Genomic DNA, 21,129 nt, shown 5'->3' on the forward strand with positions numbered 1-21,129 from the left:
CACAAATTTTTCATTAAAAATATGGTTAAAATAGATCAGTAAAATAATTAATAATATTTTAAAAAGCATGTACTTTCTAGAAAGAAACATAAATAGTATGACAATATTAAGACAATATGACAATATTATTGTAACCACATATAAGCATGACAAGAATAAATGCATTAAAATATATATGTTATACATGCACAATAAACCATCATAAAATACATTTTGCAGGCAGAGTAAAAATTATTATTGGCACTTGTGTTTCCAAAGACTCACTATGTTCAGCCACATGACCAACTCAAAACAGGTAAGTAATTGAACAGCCTTGAAACTACTGAATACTCAATAAATTTTTCACAGCAGTTTAGCAAAACAATACTAATAACAGATGTTTCTGTAATTGTAACACACTGTGAAAATGTACTGTGTTAAATGACACTCATAGTGACTCTGGACTTAGGCATGTTTGAATAAAACTTTGACTCATTGCAGATTTTCTCAGGATTTTGTGAGATGGCAGCAGGTTCAAGCCAGCAGGGCAATGAGATGTGGCTCTGTGGGGTGACAGTGGGAGCTCTCTGACTGCCAGAGTCAAAGCAGGGGAGCAGCATTTGGGGTCCCAGGGGCAAAAAGGAAATCTACACTGACCCACTAACAGAGACTGTGCCTCCAGAAAATGTCAAGACCAGATCTGTTCGCAGTCAAATCTCCATGCTCTGACAGTCCAGGCTGTTTTGAGAACATCTGAAAACCAACAGAGCTCAGTTGGAAGTTTACTTTTGTACTGCTCTAAGATAATGTCACCTTTATTGGTGAGACTGTGTGTCTGTAATATCCCATACTTTGAAAAATGGATTCCTCAATTTAAAAATCTCCCTGGCCTAAGCCCTTTTACCCGTTTTAATCAGTGCCTCAGAGGCCTTAAGCTTGACAAAACTCGTCAAATATGCACTGATTTCCACTGATTCCATAAATATCAGAAGATCTATCCCAGGGATGTTGTACTAGTGCGACACAAAGTGTGAAACTCAAGTGCAGTATCTTGGCTTTTTTTTCCTTTGTTCTTAGTTTTGTAATTTTCATACAAAATTGAGTGCAGTAATAATTAGCAGTAATGCTAATATCCTGAATAGTTGATGAGGTGTTTTAACTGAAGGATGCTCTCATGTTATTTTAAAATATTAGACACTTTTTCACTTTGAGTGACTGTATGCATTAGTGAGAGACAGAGATAAAATTCATGCACACAAAAAAATCTATGAATATCACATACATAAAAATGTAACAAAAAAATTGCAGATATAAGATCGGGGGCCAAAGATGATTTAACTCATATTTCAAATTGAAAATACTGTATAATTTCCTACTTCTGTCCCACAACATAAAACTTTATGTGCTTTATGATCCAGTAACCACTGATTTAAAAGTGAGTTTAAAATCATTTATTGCTAGCTAATTATTGATCTATATTTTTAATTCAAAAATATGCAGAAACAATGGAAATAAAAATAAGAAACTATACACATACTGATACAATCAATGTGTCAATATAAAATTAGTTAAACTCCAATGGAAAAAAATATATAGAGTGAGATATCCAGCCATTTAAATGAAGGAGCAATGCTCCTACAGAAAAATTAGCATCAACTTAAACTGTATCTTTTATGAAGAAGAGATTCTCAGTGTCTTGAAATTCCTTACATAAGACTTGGGAGATTAGAGATGATGGAAGACACTCACAAAACCTTGGCAAATGTCATATCTAAGCATAATATAAAGACTAAATGTTTGAAAAACATAACTTTTGTTGCCATTAAATTTTGAAAATCTCTGATCTCTTTTTCATCTTCCCCGAGCAAAGGGGAGGGTTCAATAGGCTATTGTTGAAACACTGATCATAAGGTACTGAAATTCATTTTCCTGCAGGTAAAAAAAGGAACACCAAATAAACAATTTCAACTGTAGTTAAGTTTTAAAAAGGAATTATTAAAAAGAAAAACAAAAAGAAAAAAAAAGAGAAAAAAGTACAAAAAAGAAAGTGTTCTAGAAGAAAACATATATCTTATGCTAATTGGCAATGAGAAATACCAGCAGTTAGGAGTTTTTTAAAAAAAATGAACGGAGCACAAAACAGACAATACCTTTATAGCACTATACAAAATCACATAGTATCCTTTCTTTTGTATACTGCCTGCTGTTCTGGTACTTGCCTCTCAAAAATTACATGGGAGAACTAAAGAAGGGCAATTAAAGCTTGGAACTGTTAAAATTGATTTTGAGTTCTCAGCTTGGAAATGGGACAACTGAAGGGGGATATGGCAGATATGTATAAAAACAGGACAACCCTGGGAAAGTGCCTAGAAAATCAATGAATGGATGCTTAGCTTCCCACTACTTGAGGACAAGAGGATACCCAATGAAATTAGCAGGTTTAAAACAAGCAAAAGAAGTGTTTTTTTATACAGCATAAGAGAATAGTGGCATTCACTGTGAGATGCTGCCAGCATCATAAATGCAATCAAAAAGCAATTATACAAAGTCATAGAAGGAAAAAAAGGCCATGAAAGCCTATTAAATGTAAAGGTACAAATTCTCCATCAAGAGTTCCATACAATCAGATTGTTAGAGTGCAGAATGTAACTCTGCATGCCTTCCCTCTTCTTGCATTTTATGCCTTAACATCTCACAGGTCCCTTCCAATCTAGGTGATTCTGTCATCCACCAAGGGGCAGCAGTAAAGACATTTTCCCTCCATTTGACTAAGTGCAGCTGCTCTATTACTCAGGTTCCTCCTTGTACTCAGAGAAATGTCTGTATACTCACCGGCCACCCCTGCACAGTCAAGAGGTCAGTTTAAGCCTAAGTGAAGCTCTTTGTGCTGGCCCTGAATCAAAGCCTCGGTGCGGGCAGGCGGTGCAGAAAAAGCCCCTCTGCTGAATCCATCTGGCTGCTGCTCCTGATTGCTTCAGTGCTTCCAGCTGCTTCTGAGTGCAGCTGAGCACTGGAGAGGGTCTGGCCTAACCTATTTGACTTGGCTGCCAAAGCAGCTTGGAAGCCACGGCATAGTGACAATTACCAAGCGGCCCTTGCCACCCCCGAGCTGCATGAACCCTGTCAGCACCCTGATTCTACAAGGAAGAGTCAGACAAATTGATGGGTAGGCTTGCTCTGATGACAGAAGCCAGATCAGGAAGTCAGAAAGTCACAAGAAGCAGAAAAGGGAGGAAATAAGGAGGAGGAAACAGCTTATTTTTTTCCTTAACTTTAGTTCACCTATGTCAGGATGTAGTAAGACTTTTATTTTATTGATGAAGTGTTTGATGGTGAAGCAATATCCTAACTTGCTCCCTGAGAAAAGGTAAGCCTTTGAGGATGAAAAAAAGAGCACTTGGGTGGTAGCAAAGAAGCAGAAAAATCCTCATGCTGAAATGATAACAAGACTCAGATATACTGATGTGCTCAACACCCAGTGATGCCAGCTACTGGGCACAGTTATAAATGTGTCCCCATGTCATGCTCTACTTTGTGCTCCATTGCAGGGACTGACCTGCATGCACTTTCCTCTCCTCACCTTCCCAGTCCCTGTCCCTTTCCTTTTGTGAGCAAAGGCCCAAAATGCAGCATAGAGTGGACACCTCCTCTTGCCATCCTTCTGGACAGAGAAGGGAGAGGAAGGGCCTTGTGCCAGGTCTGCACAAAGGAGCTCCTTTAGCTCCTGGGCCAGGCCAGCCTGAGCCATCAGGCTGTGGAGAAAGGGGACCATTGCTGAGAGCACCCTCGGCTCCTGAAGCTCCCCTGATCTCACATAAGGAATTAAAAACTCTAGTTTAAAAATGAATCATGAAAAGTTAAAATAGTGATGAGGAATTAGGAAATTATAGTAAAAATGAACAACCAGACAGAAAACAAGAGGTGTGCCAGAGCCAGAAGCTTTTAGGATGACTGCTCCCAGCTGTGGTGTGACTCACATTCTGAGCCCAGAGCACAGACACATTCCTTTTCACACTTATTTTTAGAGATGAAACAATACCCAGCTACAAATACACACCTGCCTCTGCTTATTCAGCACCCTCATTTGGATTGATCTGTCTTTTTTGTTTATACAGCTTTGAATTGCTGAAGTATCAGTCAAAATTGTGTGAGTCAGCCACAACTCTAGGAAATGAAAGACAAACCTTATTTTTTCAGTTATGAGAACAACTGCAAATGTTATGACGAATGTTAAAGCCCTACATATTTGCTTTTGTGATCCCTGACTACTGATAATAAACTAAGGGGAAGTACTCTGAAGCCTAATTGCTGCCTAGATTTGAGTTACATTTGATATTTTAACAGTTCACAAATATATATGGAAATGTAATAGATTCCAATAGTATAGAGGGTTTTAGGTAGGCAGAAATTAGCTTAATTTTAAATAAAAATAATAATGTGAACAAATATGAATATTTTATAATTTGATTAAAAGAAGATGGCTGAATTTATTTATGACTAGAAGCCAACTGCATTCCACAAGAAGCATCTGTTCATGATTTATGTCTGTTTATAATCAGTATCCAGACAAAGACTGGTGACAACTGGTGTCCCTCAGGGGTCCATACTGGGAAAAATAGTGTTTAATATCTTCATCAGTGACACCACCAGTGGGACTGTGTGTACTCCCAGCATGTTTGCAGATGACACCAAGCTGAGTGGTTTGCTTGGTGCACCTGAAAAACAGGAAGCCATTCAAAGGGATTTGGAGAAGCTCCAGAAGTGGGCCCACGGGAATCTCATGAGGTTTAACAAGACCACCTGCAAGGGGCTGCACCTGGGGTGGGACAGCCCCAGTGTCAGCACAGGTGGGGCATGAGCAGATCAGGAGAAGCCCTGCCAAGAAGGACCTGGAGGTGCTGCTGGGAGAAAATCTGGACATGACCTGGCAATGAGCACCCACAGCCCAGAAAACCAACTGCACCCTGGGCTGCATCCAAAGCAGCGTGGCCAGCTAGAGGGAGGGGATCCTTCCCTCTGCTCTGCTGTCCTGAGACCAGGCCTAAAGTGCTGCATCCACCTCTGGGATTCTTGGCACAAGAAAGACATGAACCCGTTGGAGCAAGTCCAGAGCAGAGACACCAAAATGATGCACCACTCCTGTGAGGACAGGCTGAGAGCTGGGTTTGTTCAGCCTGGAGAAGAGAGGACTCCAGGGAGACCTCATTGTGGCCAGCCAGTACCTAAAGGAGGCTTAAAAGGATGGCCTTTTAGAAAAACCTGTCGCAAATGTTAGGTCATGTGAAATTGCACCTGCCTAAGCAGTATATGATAAATGATATAATTGCTAGATGTGATGATTGTTTAGTAATTAAATATAATTATTGTTTAATCGTAAGAAGAATAATGAAAAACTATGTTAGAAGTTTGAGGGAGATCACGGGAAGCCCATGCTTGGCTGAAATCTACGTATACAATAGAACAATATAATTTTAATAATAACAACACAAAAGTTATATAACGATAGAATATAAAAACACGTTCATCCCGAACCCATGTTGGAGTCAGATTTGGGTTTGTACCCCTGACACCCAGAGCTCTTCAATAAAAGCACCTGCATATAATCATTCTCATGATTATGTGTTTCTGAACGCTAACATGAGGAACCTGATCTAGCTGAAGATGTCCCTGCTCATTGAAGGGGGTTGGACCATCCTTTCCAACTCAAACTATTCCATGAGTCTATGAAAATCAATGATCTTTTCAAAACAAGGTATTTAATTTTTTTTAACTTAACCTGCTTTGGAGTCTGCACATTAACTATTATGGTCTACATTCACTCTATCTGGCTCTAAGTGTTTAATTGATGGAGTATTTAATTGGAATTAAGTAAAGCAATCATCTTCCAGGAAGTGCTAAAAAAAAAATCTCATTCTATAATGACCTCCAGCCTGCAAGCCCTGGGACATCAAGCTGATATCTGCAACTCTCCACACCCTGTGCACTCTTGGCATGTAAGTTCAGGTGTAGCTTTCTGTTAACCTCCAGAAGACAGCAAGAAAACAAGCTCACTGTTTTGGTATCTTTTAGGGCAGGCCCAACACACTGGCAGTATAACCAGCAGGGTAAGACCATGCGAGGTTGGTAGTCTTTCAAATTTTGTGTGAAGTTTTCCTGGACAACATATCCCAGGAAGAGGTGTTGCGGACATCTTCTTTGAAGGATTTGATATTAGACCATTGAATTGTTAAGACTGGAAGAACCTCTAAGGTCATCAATGTAATTGGTAACACAGCACTGCCATGTTGACCTCTAACCATCTCCCTGAGTGCCACAACTAAAAGTTTATTGAACATTTTCAGGGATGTTGATTCAAACACTTTCCTGAGCATCATTTGTGTGCAATAGATGTCAAAGACAGGAAGGAATTCGTAAATGCATGTTCTGTGAATTTCCATGAACCAAGCACGTGGTATCACTATGCTTTCCTTTCACCATGCACACACATCACTTTCCCATAGAGGTATGTCCAATCAATTGCCATCTGCTTGTGAAGTCACTTTATTCTAACATTTCTGATCATCTGTATATCTGATTTAGAGCATTTTTTGGTATGCCTGTTTTGCTCTCCAGTAAAACCACACAAGTATAGAATATTCTAAAACTGAAAAATACACTTCTCTATTTTCTTACAACCATCTTATAAAATTTCTAAAGAGGAAGAGTACGTAGACTTTGTTAAAATATTATTAGTGATGTATTTTAACAAAATCCAAGACAATTACCACCTCCTTAAGGAAGTCTAGCAAACTTCTTTTCACCCACTCACCCTGAGTAATTTATTTTGACGGGTGACTATACTATAATTAAGGCCTTTTTTTAATCATTGCTGTAAGGTTGGGTGAGTAGATTTTGTTCTTGGGTTCATACATTTTCATGATGGTTTTGCAAAGCTGCTTGATGGATTGAAGTTGCAGAACTCTTACCGTGACTCCAAAGAAAGCGGAATTAAAAAATGAAGCCTTCCGAAACATTTAGATTGTAGATTTACATTGGTATTATTTTTACTCATGGACTTGTGCCATTAAAATGGCAAAGAAATAGGAAAAGTTGTAGTTCAGATCTCCCAGAATTTAGGGAAAAAAAGAGTTAGTAAATATAGATTCACAATTATGTTTTTAAACAGCAGCTTTTAACTTCTATTGTGTTCTCAGAAATATTTACAAGAAAAGTTACACTTTTACTGTGATTTTTATGTCTACTTTTAGTTTCTTTTAGACAGAAGACTGAAGATCCTGGAAATGTCTTTGCTCTTCTTTTACTAACTAACTAAGCCTTTGAATCCAGATTTCTTAGTTCTCTGAACCTTGCTGTTAAATTAAAGTCTGAATTAAAAATAAAGATTAAAATTTATTTACTTTGGGAGTGCTGTCTGAATGAGTTACACATGATACACAGAACTAATTCCGTGCTTGCTGGATATCAACATCCCCAGGGCTACTTGTTACACAGTCTATTTTTTCTCCCCTTTCTATTTCCTAACTGCATTGGGCTTCAGCTACAAATCAAGTTACTTGAAAGAAATACTTTCTGGACATCCCAGGATTCTGCTGGAACAGAGGGGTCAGTCATTGCCTGTGCATTCCCAAGAAACACCTCAGCATTTTCTGGCAGGGGCTATCCAGCTGTTTCCCAGGGGCAGGGGGACATTTGATGCTTTGTGCTGCTGCGCCTCTTCCCCAGGCTGAATTCTCATTTGGGTGGTCTCTGCAGCTTCTGGTGACAGACATTAGGCAATATGTTAACTTCTGTGTCAAGTAATGACATTTTAATAACTGGCTTCAGGATTGTCTATTCATCTACATTAAAATTAAGTCACTAATTATAGCTGTGGATTTTTGCCCAAGAGTGTTCTGGCCCCCAGTGAATGCAATAGCAGAGGAAGTTTCTAAATTCACAAATACAGAGATGGAGACAAGATGGGCTGTCAAAGCTTCCAACGTGACAAAACTGCTGTTCTCTTGCTGTTGGACACCAACTGTCCCCAATAAAAGGATCTCTTTTCCATCCATACAGACTGGGACAGACTTTATAAGTAAGGAAGTACAAGTTTGGTTTTTATTTCTTAATTGGCATTTTTCAAGATAAATATCAGTAGCAAATGAATTTCAGTAACAACAAGGTGGTGATAGAGTACATCAGATATGCACAGGGCATGGTCTGATTTTGAAAATTTTTAAGGCCCTCAAATTAAGGCATATATAAGGTAGTTCTCATTTTTAAAAATATATTTTCCTCAGAGACATCACTTCACAATTTAGTGTATTTCAGAGAGCTCAAACTTCTAAGTTTTCTTCATCGCTGTTTCCATAATTCCGTTTTACATAGCTGCTTTTCCTTTTAATGACTCTTTTTTTCCTCCCACCTTTTAAATACTAGGGTGGTTTTATCCTATAAATACACTGCATTCCTCACATTTTGCTAATTAATCTTCTAGCTGATTGCCCATCTTCAAATTCTGGCACATATGCAAGATTAATCCCTAAAGCTCTGTGTAAGAGTACAAGGAGCAAGAAGACAACAATTTCATCTTTATAAAATCGGGTGATTTTAAAAACAGCCCAGACTGTTTTCATCATCCCTTTAATTTCTACCAAGATCAAACCATGTGAACAGATAAAATTCTCTTGAGCACCAAATCTCTCACAGTTGGGAAATAACTGTTCTCCTGTCAGATGTGGGAATCCCAGGGGCTGAAGGTGTAAATACCTTTCAGACAAAGTAACTATAAACCATCCTGTGTTAAGCCCAGGTGGAGGTGGCTGCACAGAGGGAACTGTCTTGCTTTAAGATTCCTCTAAGATTAAGGTCCTGACCTTATTTCTCCCAAATATTCTTCAAGTTTGTATTTCTTTCTGAGAAGCAGAACACATCAGTTTTAGATAATGGCCTAGGAGAGAGAGGACTGCTTATCAGATGCAGCAGAGTGCTCCACACACAGCAAATCATCACACATCTCCCAACCACCAGCAAATATGAAATGACTTTCAACTTCCATAATTTGATCTTCTGCTGAGCACAGTGTACCATAAGTGAAAAATCTAGACAGACCTGACAGTCCTCTTGAAAAGGCCACTCCTACATATTTAAGGAAAACCATGGACAAAGAGAAAGGATTGAATAATTAATACAAAATGGAATTTGGACTTCAAAAGTAGGAATCACAAAGGCGCAAATGCAGACCATTGGAAAAAGACTCTGCAAGAATACAGCTTGATAAATATATTAGTAACTGCTTTATAGTGTTCTGCACACTTTAAAGCAATTCTGTCATCTGACCTCATCTTCAAAAAAGTAGTATAATCTGAAACCTCTGCTTTTCTAGAAAAGAAACATGGTTCAGTTCCTAAACAGTGTGTTCTTTGCTGCAGCTAAGCACAGATACCAAGCTACTTTTTCCCACCTCATAATTTTTAATGTGAGTTGTCTGAAGGGGACCCTTGAGTAATGACCTGTCCCTAAATGTGTATGATCCCTAAGTGATGTAGAGAGTGGGGTTTTAGCTAATTTCACTTTTCCTGCTGAGAAGTCCAGTATCTACAATAATGAATTCTCATCCCCCATCTGCACTGGTAGTGAGTTTAGATGAGATTAATTGACTTCTGGAAGTGTACATGGGTTTTGGCTGTTACTTTAAAAGAAGGTACAGACACCTTTAAGCTTACTAATGTTAGAGGTCATGATTCAGACCCTTAATTTTCAAGGTCCCAACACATTAAATCATGCTATTGCTTTCTTCCTTCATTTAAAGAATTAGGCTAAGCAAAGCTAAAAAAAAGATTTTCTGCTTCCCTTTGTATATTTTATATATTATGGCTAAGATTTTTGTAGAAGTAAAAATCCTGTGCCATATTAGAGAACAGCTTGGAGCAGAGTCCCTCCCTTTTGACAGTAGTGCCTACATGGTTTTACACCCTTACAAATTATCTGGAAAGATGAGAAAAGTCTAAGAATATTTCTAGACAAAATTTCATCTAGTTCATTCTGGGTCACAGAAATGAATGCTTCTGAAGGTTCAGAAGGCTTAAAAAAGAGAAAAAAAAAAAAGTCTTGGGGAAGTTATTATGTTAGGTGAAATTTATTACTGATTAATGCAAATCAGAGAGCTATTTTGTTGCAAATTACTATTCTTTCTAGAGTGATACTGGCAGTGCTGCAGACATCTCACTGTATAGTAGCAGCTTCCTTCTGCTAAATAATAAGCAAAGTTAGAATCATTTACTGAACTAAAGGAATCAAATGTCATGCAGTGCTCATCACGTGGTTAAGAACATTATTGCATGCAGCACTGGCGTAGACTTAAGGAAAAAAAAGCTCCAGAAAGAAAGGATGCTCTAACAAAAGCAAGTAAAATTATAAGCTTCCTATAATAAAAATAAAATGCATTTCAGTTGTACAAATTAACCATATTTCTGTAGAAGGTGGTATGAAGGAAATGATGTGCCAAGTTTTTCAGATGAAGTTTTGTTTAAAAAATGGGAATGAATTTCAAGAACATAGAATCACTATGCTAGAAGTTTCTGAGAGATTACCCGTATGTTAAATCAATTCACACTTACCACAGATCTATCTGAAAATGCCATGTGTAGGGCTAGGTGAAGTTTATTCGAAAATGATACTGCAGAGGTCTTACAGTCATGAGAATTGTGTGATCTGTCTTTTGCCTGACACAAGAAGCTGGATTAATGCCCCCACCCCAGGTTTTTTCACTACTGTGTCTCCTTTTTATTTTTTTTTATCATAGGACTTTAAACTTATTTTAAAAGCTGTGTTTATAGACACCTTATACATTTTCAGAGTGGCATTTTCTCTGTGTTATAGCTGGAAATCTGTCTCCAACTGCCTTGACAACCTTGTGAAGATACTCTAGACTTAATTTCATTTGACAGTTTCTTCAAACCTGAGGAAAAAAGAGATCCCTGTAGTCAATCAGTTCTTTTATTCATTTATTCAGGCTGCTACCAGAGAAAGTTGTCTTGCCAATTCAAGAGGTATGTAGGGAATCCTTTCTTTTTGTGCCTAAAAAGCCTCTGCAGATTGTCCTGGATAGTCATCTTGCACAAGATGAATAAATCAGATGGTCCCTACTGGCCTTTCCTTAAGGAGTTGTCAGAATAAATAAAAATACTTCTCAGAGACTCACAGTGATTCCAGGTACAAAAAAATAAACAAACTTTAAAAAAAAAAAAAACCACCCCAGAGAAAAAACTGCATAAATTCTGCGTTCATCAACAGATTATTTTGCCATATTAGTGAGAATCATCAGGTGGTTTTTAAAGTAATTTCAAATTATAAAGCCAAAATACTAAACCATAACTAACACTTAATGGAGGCTCTGTGTTCCCTGTTTTCCTTAAAGCCAGTGGGATATCTCTTTCTACAGTGGTATTTTTTACCTCACTATTCTGTCCACCACCTTGCTCCTGAGATGGCTGAGATATAGAGCTTTACCTTTCTCATGTGAGTTTTAATCCATAACTTTACTGCCAGTGAGGTCTTGTGCTACAAAAACACATTTTAGCTCCTCCAGAGCTCAGTTACTGCATAAAGATGTATGATGAGGCAATCCACAATCCCAAGAACCTGTCCTAAAACCACACAACCTACCAGTGTTAAAACACAACTTTAAGCCAGGAAGAAAAAAGAAGGTTTAAAAACTAATTATTTTTTAACCATTCAGAAAATTTCTGATTAGATACAAACTAAGAGATATTGAAGAATGGAGTAATTGATATTGCCTGGGGTGAGTTTATCACACATTAGTAGAAAAAAAGAAACCAAAAACAGGGAAAGAGTTTTGAAGTTTGTTAAAAAAAAAAAATCTTGATCATGCTTGATGAATCTTTTCTCCCAGTTCTTGCTCCTAAGCTGTATAATGAGGCATTCTGGCATGCTCTTCTTCAGGCCCCACAAATTACAAACTTCACAATGTCATTGTCCCGAAAGAAGGAACGGAGGGTCACCTCCATTCAGGATCTAAGCCACCACTGGGAGGGCAAGGTGAGACATTAAATAAACCCTGACCTTCCACTGATTCTCACTGGGCATGAGACAAACAAGAAAGTGGCCAGAGGGTGTAAAGAAAATGTCACAACCACCATCAGAGCCTGGACATTTTGCCATTTAGCCAACTCGTATCACTCAGTCTCTGAGTGTGGATAGGACTGCTGGGGAAGTGGGGTAAAAACAGGTGCTTTCCACTCATTTATTGACTCTGACAGAATTTAGGCACCAATGGACATTTTGGTCCCAAGGTCATGGAGGTCTCTGCATGCCCAGTAGTGCAGGAATGCAGCAGCTGCAAGCGCTGACTAAATTAAGTCTTATTGGAGTTGATGGTGGCAATGTTGCCCTTCATTTACACTAGAAAGATACAATAGAAACGTTGTTTAAAACAGTGAGATTTGTAGATCCATCTGACCAAACGCAGAAAGAGCATTGTAAAAAGATGAAGAGTTTTCATTTTGTCTCTGAAAGATGATCTCAAATAACTGCCTGAAGGCCATTAGACAAATAATTAAAAACAGAAGTAAAGTAAATGAGTTGCTATTCACCAGGTTGACTGTGGGGGGAAAAAAAAAGGGTAGCTGAAAAATCTGTGCTCTTTTCATTCTCTGTCAAGGACAGCCAAATGTTTTTGATGTGTGGTCTGCACAGTCATTACAGATTGAAGCCAACATGCACAACTGTCCAAGTGTTTCTTATCTCTCTTTCTCATTGACACACTGTGTTGCCCCAGGCTACCTTTTGTTGGCTGTCCTTGTTTTGCCTGCCTGCCTGCTTCATTTCTGATCCTAAAATCCTGTTCTGGGGTAAAAGGCTTCTCTACTCTGTCATGGATACCTCTTGACTCTGCCCTGTGAGCCAGCAGAAGCAACAAAGAAAATTAAAAGCATCTGTCCTGTTTGACTTTAGTTTTTGAAAACTGCACCTAATAAAAAATTCTCTGGTAATACCAAGCACTGGTCTGGTCCTATGAAAAACAAAAGGGTTAGTGCTCTATGGAAAAAAAAAAAAAAAAAAGAGTTTGGTATGTGTAAATTATTTAGGTAAACTATGCATCTGTGACTGATAGGAATCTTCCAATCTGTAAAATTCTGGTACAACTATGCAAATGCCTCCTGTGAAATAAACATGTCATGATCTCAAATTCAAAGTTTATCAAGTGTTCCAGTGTTTTAATTATAGCTAAATCTTTAGAGAAGACCTGTGTTTTCCACTACCTTCATTCCACCATGAAGCTACCCTCTCAAAGATATCAAGGATGTGATTCTCCTTTTGCGTGACCGTAAATCAAATACTTCCACTGAAGCTCATGGACCTACTGTGTTATGAAGGAAATGCAAAGTTCAAGTATTTAAAAAGTGCAATTCTGTCAAACAAAGGGGTTTTTTTGGTGATCTTTGAGTGATTACTTATGACAAGATTCACTATATTTACTCTTGTAAATGGCAAGTAATTTCTCTTTAATTTTCAGTCTGGACAGCAAATGGTTGGGAAGAGTCACAAAGCAGTAACAACCTTGAACACTTATGCAACACTTCACATTTCAAACTGCTTCAGAAATGTAAACCAATTAGGCTGTCATTATGATTTATGCTAAGGGAGACAAGAAATATATAAACAAAGTCAAATAGAAATGCAGGGCTCCAAACCACAGTTCTGTGAATTAGAAATCACAGAAAGAGCCTTCCAGGGACTTCATGGAAAATGGAAGATAAAACTCTGGAGTAGATTGAGTAACAGCTAAGACAATGTAACCCAGTTACTGTTGAATGGTCATGTGTGGAACACAGAACACATAAATACACCATTTGTCTACATAAACATTATCAGCTTCATCTCACAAATAACTATCCTTCATTAGCTCATTAGTGAATTTCTTGAGATGTCTTATTTACAATGCAATTACCCCTGGCAGATCTGTCTAAACTGATAACCAAAGGGCAATTAAAATCAGAACCCAGGCCAGACCATTAGATGGTTTAAAGAGTAATATCTATGCTATTGGTTCCTTTTAGAAGTACATTGTTAACATCAGGAGCATAAATGTTAATTAGAGTAATGACTTCATTCACCAATTTCTTTTCTACAAGGCCATTTGCATCAGAATTCAGCTCCTCTGTTTGAAAGGGCAAGTTCTTTTTAATTAGGACAGCTACTCCATTGGTACTAGTAATAAATGAGAGGAGAGATCAAGGTCTCACCCACCAGGATTTTTTCCACTTTTTTGTTTCTGTGTAGCATTTAGTGCTTCAGAAAAAAAGCTCCAGTTTTAGTCAGAAAAAACCTAAAGTCTTTATTCTTATAATGTTAATGGAGATATTTTACAAACATTTATTTGCAGTCCAGGTATTCTCATACCATCATTTTTGAGATAAATTTTCCTCCCTGCATGTTTCACTAGGTAGACCAGCAGCTTTAGGTCATTGCTGTTCCACTGGATCACCTCCCCTAAGGCAGGGGTCTGTGCCAGAGTGAGACTAGTTAAGAAAAAGTGTCAAAGACTATTTAATTTCAAGCCTTCTGTGCTGTTGTGCATCTCCCACTCTCCAATCACGCTCTGACCCTGTCGAGGCACACACGTGCAGCTGGGAGAGGATGGGCTGCTCTTGGCAACAGCAGTGCCCAGTGCCCTGCCTGGTGCTGACCTGAGCTCCACAGCAAGGGCTTTGAGCCCAGCCTGCACACATCACAGCAGGGACAAAGCAGCAAAAAAGTGTAGGCTGAGGAGACAGAGAGAGGAACACATGACTGCACTCACAGGGCAGGAGAGATTTCTCCTCATCACTCTTAGCCTAGACTGGCAAAACCTCATGGACTTCCACAAGGCCACTGCCACTTTTCCTTCCTTAAATGTTGGCATACATTATTGCAGAATAGGTTGGATTCTAAGGAGTTAATTCTTGGCAATATTAAATCTGGCAGGGCACCTGCATGCACTGGGCATACGCCCTTACAGCATTAGTGGCCAAGGATGGTCCTGAGTCAAGAAGGGGCCAGAGTTACATGGTCACTTCACACGCCAGAGCAGCAGAGAGCAAAGGCTGAACTTCATGTTCTCAGAGCCTCTGAAGCACTGTATTTCTGCAGGTTCTGAGACCCACATTTCACATTCCTATCCCCAAAGGGGCAAAGAACAAGAAGGTACAGACATAACTGGGAGTAGACATGGGCACCAGTCTTCAGCTGGTTTTGCTGGGTACAAGCTCCTTCTGGACTCTAGTGCCAGTCTACGAGCTTGTGGGCAAAATGTGTGTGCTGAAACATGAGGCACATTCCTCTACAGAAAGTTATAACTGGCAGATAGATAATGATACTCTGTGGAGCAACCTGCATTGTCTCTTAGCATCCATAAAGATGGCAACTTGTGCAGCCAGAGATGTGCTCAAGTATTTACGTTTACATGCACACAACAGTAACATCATGCTCAGGCAAGGTTTCTCATACACTGATATGAGAGAGAGTCATATATTAGCTTGATCCTAACTAGGTCACTAGGAGTTACCAGTGGGAATATGCAAGGGCCCTCAAAGAACAATTGATTTGGGCAATACCAACAATCCCTTCCTAAGATTAAAGACTGGAAGGAACTGTCTTAGTCTGATGTAGACCCAGAACAGCATTGCTAAAATCAATGTCTTTAATCCTATAAATGAAAGCCAAGAAGATTAAATAATATCATATGTCTAATATCAGTATACTCCTTGTACATAGTTAACACTTGGTCCTACTTGTTCATACTAAACGCCATTACAGAGGGTTAAAATTGCAAAATTAATAACTTCAGTTCTAAAGAGTTTTGATGTTATTGTGGTCAGCTGATACCACTGAACTTGACTCAGTATTTCTAAATAGAAAACTTTAAAGAACTGCAAATTTGCCAGGTTGAAGCTACATCACTACAGTGACAGGGTGATGCAGACATTTTCCCTGTTAGAAGGGCAATACATAAATTACAACCAAAATTTATATTAAATCAAAGGAATATGTCGTCACCAGTAGAAAATAAGTCAACAGTGTAAGCCTTGCTATTAATGGTTCACAGTGTCAGAAGATCAAAGGTGACCCAGGCATGGAGAATGCACAAGAATTTGATCCTCAGACAGATGATCACTGAGCAGGCTGCAAGGAAAAACTTACAGAGCTACTGTCAGTTCTGATTTTTAAGCTGGATGTTCCACATTAAAAATGTCATTCAGAATGATCCTAAAACTTGCTGCTGTGTGCCATTAGTTCAAGTGCTGTGTTAACAGTACTGCATTAGCATCAGTGCCTCTCTAGTACAAAGTTTTGTGCAACAAAATTATAACAAATAACATTTGGAAATGCTGAGTTTCCATGCACATTTTCTGTTCAGAAGAACTAATGATGTCATTGTCACTATATTCACCAACCTTGCTGAACAAGACTTATTTTTGTGTGAAGTTCTCAAAATAGCTTTTAAACTGCAGCAGTGTTGGAAGTTGGAATAAATCCAAGACTTGTGAAAGTTGTACTGATGCCCCTCATCACTGCCCTGTTATGGACCATCATCCTTATGGACGGATAATTCTCTCTAGTGCTCCTAGCTGAATTTGTGTGAACCAGACCAGAGGGCTGTTGAGTACAGCCTGCTCTTCTGGCAGACAAATGGGAGCTACAGGAAAGAGAGGGATGGGAGAAAGCAGCAGTGAGTGGCCACATTGGCCAGCTCTCCACCAGCTGGTGCTGGGTGGGATGTCTGTCAATGCCCCAACAATGGAGTGAGATCCAGCTGCCATACTGACATAATGAATCCAACTCAAACACTGCATACTAAAGTATGTAAGGATCTTTTAACACATTAAAAAAACTTTTTTTGGCCCCAGCATTACCTTAATATCCAACTCTCTTGTGTTCTATCTCTAAATCTCCTTTAGTTTCATATAAATCTGGATTAAATATGGATATTTCAGGTTAGTAATCAAAGAAGATTTCCAGATGCAGAACTCAGTGTCCTTCAGATGCCTTTAAAACAAAGACTGTTGTACACTGAGTGCAGTGGAGAAATTACTGGAAATCAAGAAACCTGAATGGCACGAAGTGTTATGTAAAGTTGTACTGGGTAGATGTGAAAACAAAACAATCAGAACTGCTTCAGTCTGCCAGTACCTCTGCAACTTGGAAAGAGGTTTTGGGCTTGACTGCTCATGGCTCAGTCTGTTCACAAAATAGCAGGACTGTTTATGGGAGAGACAGTTTTAAAACATAATTACCTGGTGGTTAGAAACCTTTGGACCAAATCCATTTACAGAGTTTATTTGAAGAAAGCAATGCATGGATGCCCATGAATATGGATGCTTTTTTTACCTAAGTGACATGTTTTTAAAATTATCATGCTGATTAATCACTTGACTCTCTTTTTCAGGAAAAATTAGGATAATTAATTACTTTAAAATTATTTTTCCTTGCATTACTTTTTGTCCTTGTTGCTGTTGTTTGGTTTTTTCCTGTTTTTTTCCCATAAGAGTGCTCTTCATGGAAGCTTTTGAGCTAAATTTAACCTATCTACTACCAATGTAGATATCACTCACTGACTGAAAAGCAGACATAACCACATGTTAATTTCCATTTTCTTACTATTCCTGATTTACCATTTCATTGTATCAAACTGAAAAGCTAACACGCCAAACTATTTATTCTGAGAAAACCTAGAAGGTGCTTGTCAGCTGATTACATTTTAAGTCAAGTGAAAATTGTTGAACTAAAAATTTTTTTTGAAGGAATAGAAAAACAGAACTGTGAATTGTTTAGCAAAGCTATACCTATGATTTCAAATATTTGCATTCTGGTATTTTGTCTGTCTAATTTGGATTACAGCTTCTTAGCAAATGTATTATAAAAGAAGACATCTGAGATTAAGAAACACATTTTTTTAAGAGCTGTGTTGCCTGTGCTTGCTTTGAAACTTACACTTGTTTTTTATACACACTGTAAATTTTTAGTTTCCAAACCATTGATATTTAATTAAACTGACTGAAAATGAAACAATTTCATGGCTGATGATGCTCTCTACAGAGCGAAACAGGACAGGAAGGACAGGAGGAAAAGCAGAGTGAGCTTTCACTGGATGAAGGGGTCAGTGCATTGGGCAGTCACAGTGTGACTTCTGGCACCTCTGCTGTGCTGGGGAGGTGCTGCTCTGACAACGCCAAATACCCTGGCACTATAAAAACAGAGTGCTCCAGTGTTCTTTAGGATGCACTGTGCAGATTTAAAATGGGTATTTTACATTTACAGACTAAACAGACGGTGTGCTCTTCTGGGACAGCCCTATTATGCAGTTGCTAAGCAGCCAGAGCCTCACATGGCCCATGTGCAGTGCCATGCCCAAGCCTCAGACCTGGCTCTAAAGGCCCCTGCGCAGCTCCTGGCACACAGCAGCGCTCCCAAAAGCTGGCTGGGCTGCAGGGGCCACGCCTGCACCCCACAAAGTGCCCTCTGGCAGCGCCACTAATCACACAGTGCCCTGCACACAGCCAGGGCACCTCTCTGTGCGCAGATCTGCCTCCCCCACAGTGTCCCGCTGGCAGCGGCGGCGCTCTGGGAATGCCAAAACCATTGGATGGCCCCACCTGCTGTGAGTGCAGAGGATGCCACAAATAGATTCACCTGGGATGCTATGGAGCAGCACTGCACCAGGAAAGGCTCAGCCTGTGGCCTGAGCACAGGCAGAAAGGGGACTCCTGCCTCAGGGTGACTCCAACCCTGACCTCTCCAGCCTGCTGGGAATGTAGCACAGGCTCGCGTAGCAGCATCCTGCACGAGCTAGTATGTCACCATGATATTCTCTGAAAAATCCTTCGCTGGGATTTTTCTCCTGAGAAACTGAGAAGCCTCAGAAAAGAAATGTAAACAATTATTATCTGATTGTTTTGGAATGTGGTCTAGAGATTGTTTACTAACAGCTGCATCTTTGATTGGTTCCATGTGAATTGTTTTTACTTTATGACCAATCCCAGTCCAGCTGTGTTGGACTCTGGTCTGTCATGGGTTTTTATTATTTTTTTTGTCTAGTCTTCTGATGTCTCCTTTCTCTTTCTTTAGCATAGTTTTATATACAATTGCTTTTAAAATAATGTAATATCATAATATAATATACTCGCCTTCTAAGAACTTAGAGTTGATTCTCATTTCTCCCCTTATCCTGGGGACCCTCACAACACTACTGTGATCCAAACCAAGCCACCTCTCTTCTTCCCTACAGGAATCTTAGTAACTGGTAAGGGGATAATATTCAGGTTCTCAGACTGTAACATATCACGGTGCTCTTGTGAACACATCCATCCCTGAATTAATTGGTATTTGAATTGTTGAATGGGAAAAATAACTTTCATTTTAAAAATTTAATACATGGTAATTAACCCTGGGTGCCTCATTTGCCTCCACTGCTAAAAACATGTGCTTCATGTCTAATCTGAACAGGTTCAGGTTACAGCCAGGGGATTGTATTATACTTTGGCTGCAAGACTGAAGAACTATTACCTGGTATCTGTTTCTACTAACACTGCAGAAATACTTGAAAAATGTGACAAAGTCACCTCTTTGCCTTTATGGTGCTAAACCAAACAGATTCAAGTCTGACTTTAATATTTCTTATGAATTCCTCTCCAGCTTGTCATCTTCCTGCTTGCACTACAGGCACCACAGCTGGACAGAGACAGCCAGGAGAGCTTCAAGCAGTTTCATATACAAACATGATGTAACTTCTCCGGTCCTACAAGCCTACAGACACCTTATCTCTGCCCTAACACCATGGAAGGAGCTCACACCCATTTAATACAGTTTCCTATGTTCTTTAACTACCACCAATTATGAGAAAAAATACCATGACCTGTATAAATGTGTCCCAGGCCAATCATCCCTGTTGTCACCTTATTGCAAAGGTCCCATACCTTCTCCGTGATTTGTCACAGGCATTCCTCACAGCACTGACTCCTTCTCTGTCACAGCACAACCAACAAACTCCAGCCCCCCTCACAACACAACCAGCAGACTCCCACTCTCTCCTCACCCAGCTAAGCCACTGTTTTGTAGCACCCATCTTCATTCGACCCAGCTGTGGCCTGTTAAGGGCAGGCCTGTTCCTAATCTTTGGTCATCAGCACAGCTGCAGCTCCTCAGGGGTGAGACTGTCTTCTGCACTATTCTCTTACATGCTATCCCTCCACACATCCCTTTATTAAAAAATTAATGTTTACAGCCTACCATAATTTACTGAGCTCTTCTAATACAGAACTGGTCATCTGCCTTTTAGAAACCAGCTCCCCACTCAGTAAAACATCTCTTCACACATTTGGGTTTTAGTTTTTAAGACAGCGTAGTATACAACCACTCTGGAAACTTCGATGTCTACCTATCAGAAAAACAATTTTTATATACAGTTTTATACCTACTGAAGCATAAGAAAGATGTCTGTGGGGCTGTTGCACAGAAGAAGCTGTGAGAACAAAATGAATTAAACTTAACAGTGACAAGCTAACACAGGCAAATACTTCCTTGAAATATTTTGCTTACTAATAAGTTGTTATGACTGAGAAGCCTTCAAGAGAGGTAGATATACACAAGTTTACATAACAGGAGGACCTATATCAAAAACTTAGGAAGCAAAGAAATGTGTGTTTGTATAAAGGTGTGGATTCCATCCTGTTATTGACAGAAACTGCATGACAAACTGCTGGAGCAAAAATGATAGATGAGATGATATTAGTTACCTCTACAGCTTTGGAACTGGAGAATAAATGGTATACTATATAATGAATGCATCACAGACCAATGAAATGCTGTAACCTTGACCAAGAAAGAGCAAAGTCAAATTTCAACTTATCTGAATTTTAACTAATGTAAATAAGATTCTTCACACTCACTTTAACAAACCTTTTTCAAGTGTTCAAGCAAGAGGCGTATTCTTATTAAGACTTTAAATAATATTCCACATCACAAAAGCTCCCTAGATATTTTGACCCCTAGTTAGGCTACCAAAACTATTAGCTGATTTATGTGATTTATTTAAATAAACTCTTTAATAAAAATTATGCATATATCTCTAAGTTATATAATAAATTATATCTAGTTTCCTCTCATCTAGTT

General features: G+C 39.0%; 1 protein-coding gene across 2 annotated transcripts in view; it reads right to left on the bottom strand.

Annotated features, from left to right (window-relative positions):
* Positions 1–21,129, bottom strand: part of MAGI2 (membrane associated guanylate kinase, WW and PDZ domain containing 2) — a 704,016-nt gene that overhangs the window by 244,746 nt on the left and 438,141 nt on the right. The gene's annotated exons all lie outside the window — the stretch shown is intronic.

The sequence above is a fragment of the Ammospiza caudacuta genome, chromosome 5 (assembly GCF_027887145.1).
Source record: "Ammospiza caudacuta isolate bAmmCau1 chromosome 5, bAmmCau1.pri, whole genome shotgun sequence".
Taxonomy (NCBI): domain Eukaryota; kingdom Metazoa; phylum Chordata; class Aves; order Passeriformes; family Passerellidae; genus Ammospiza; species Ammospiza caudacuta.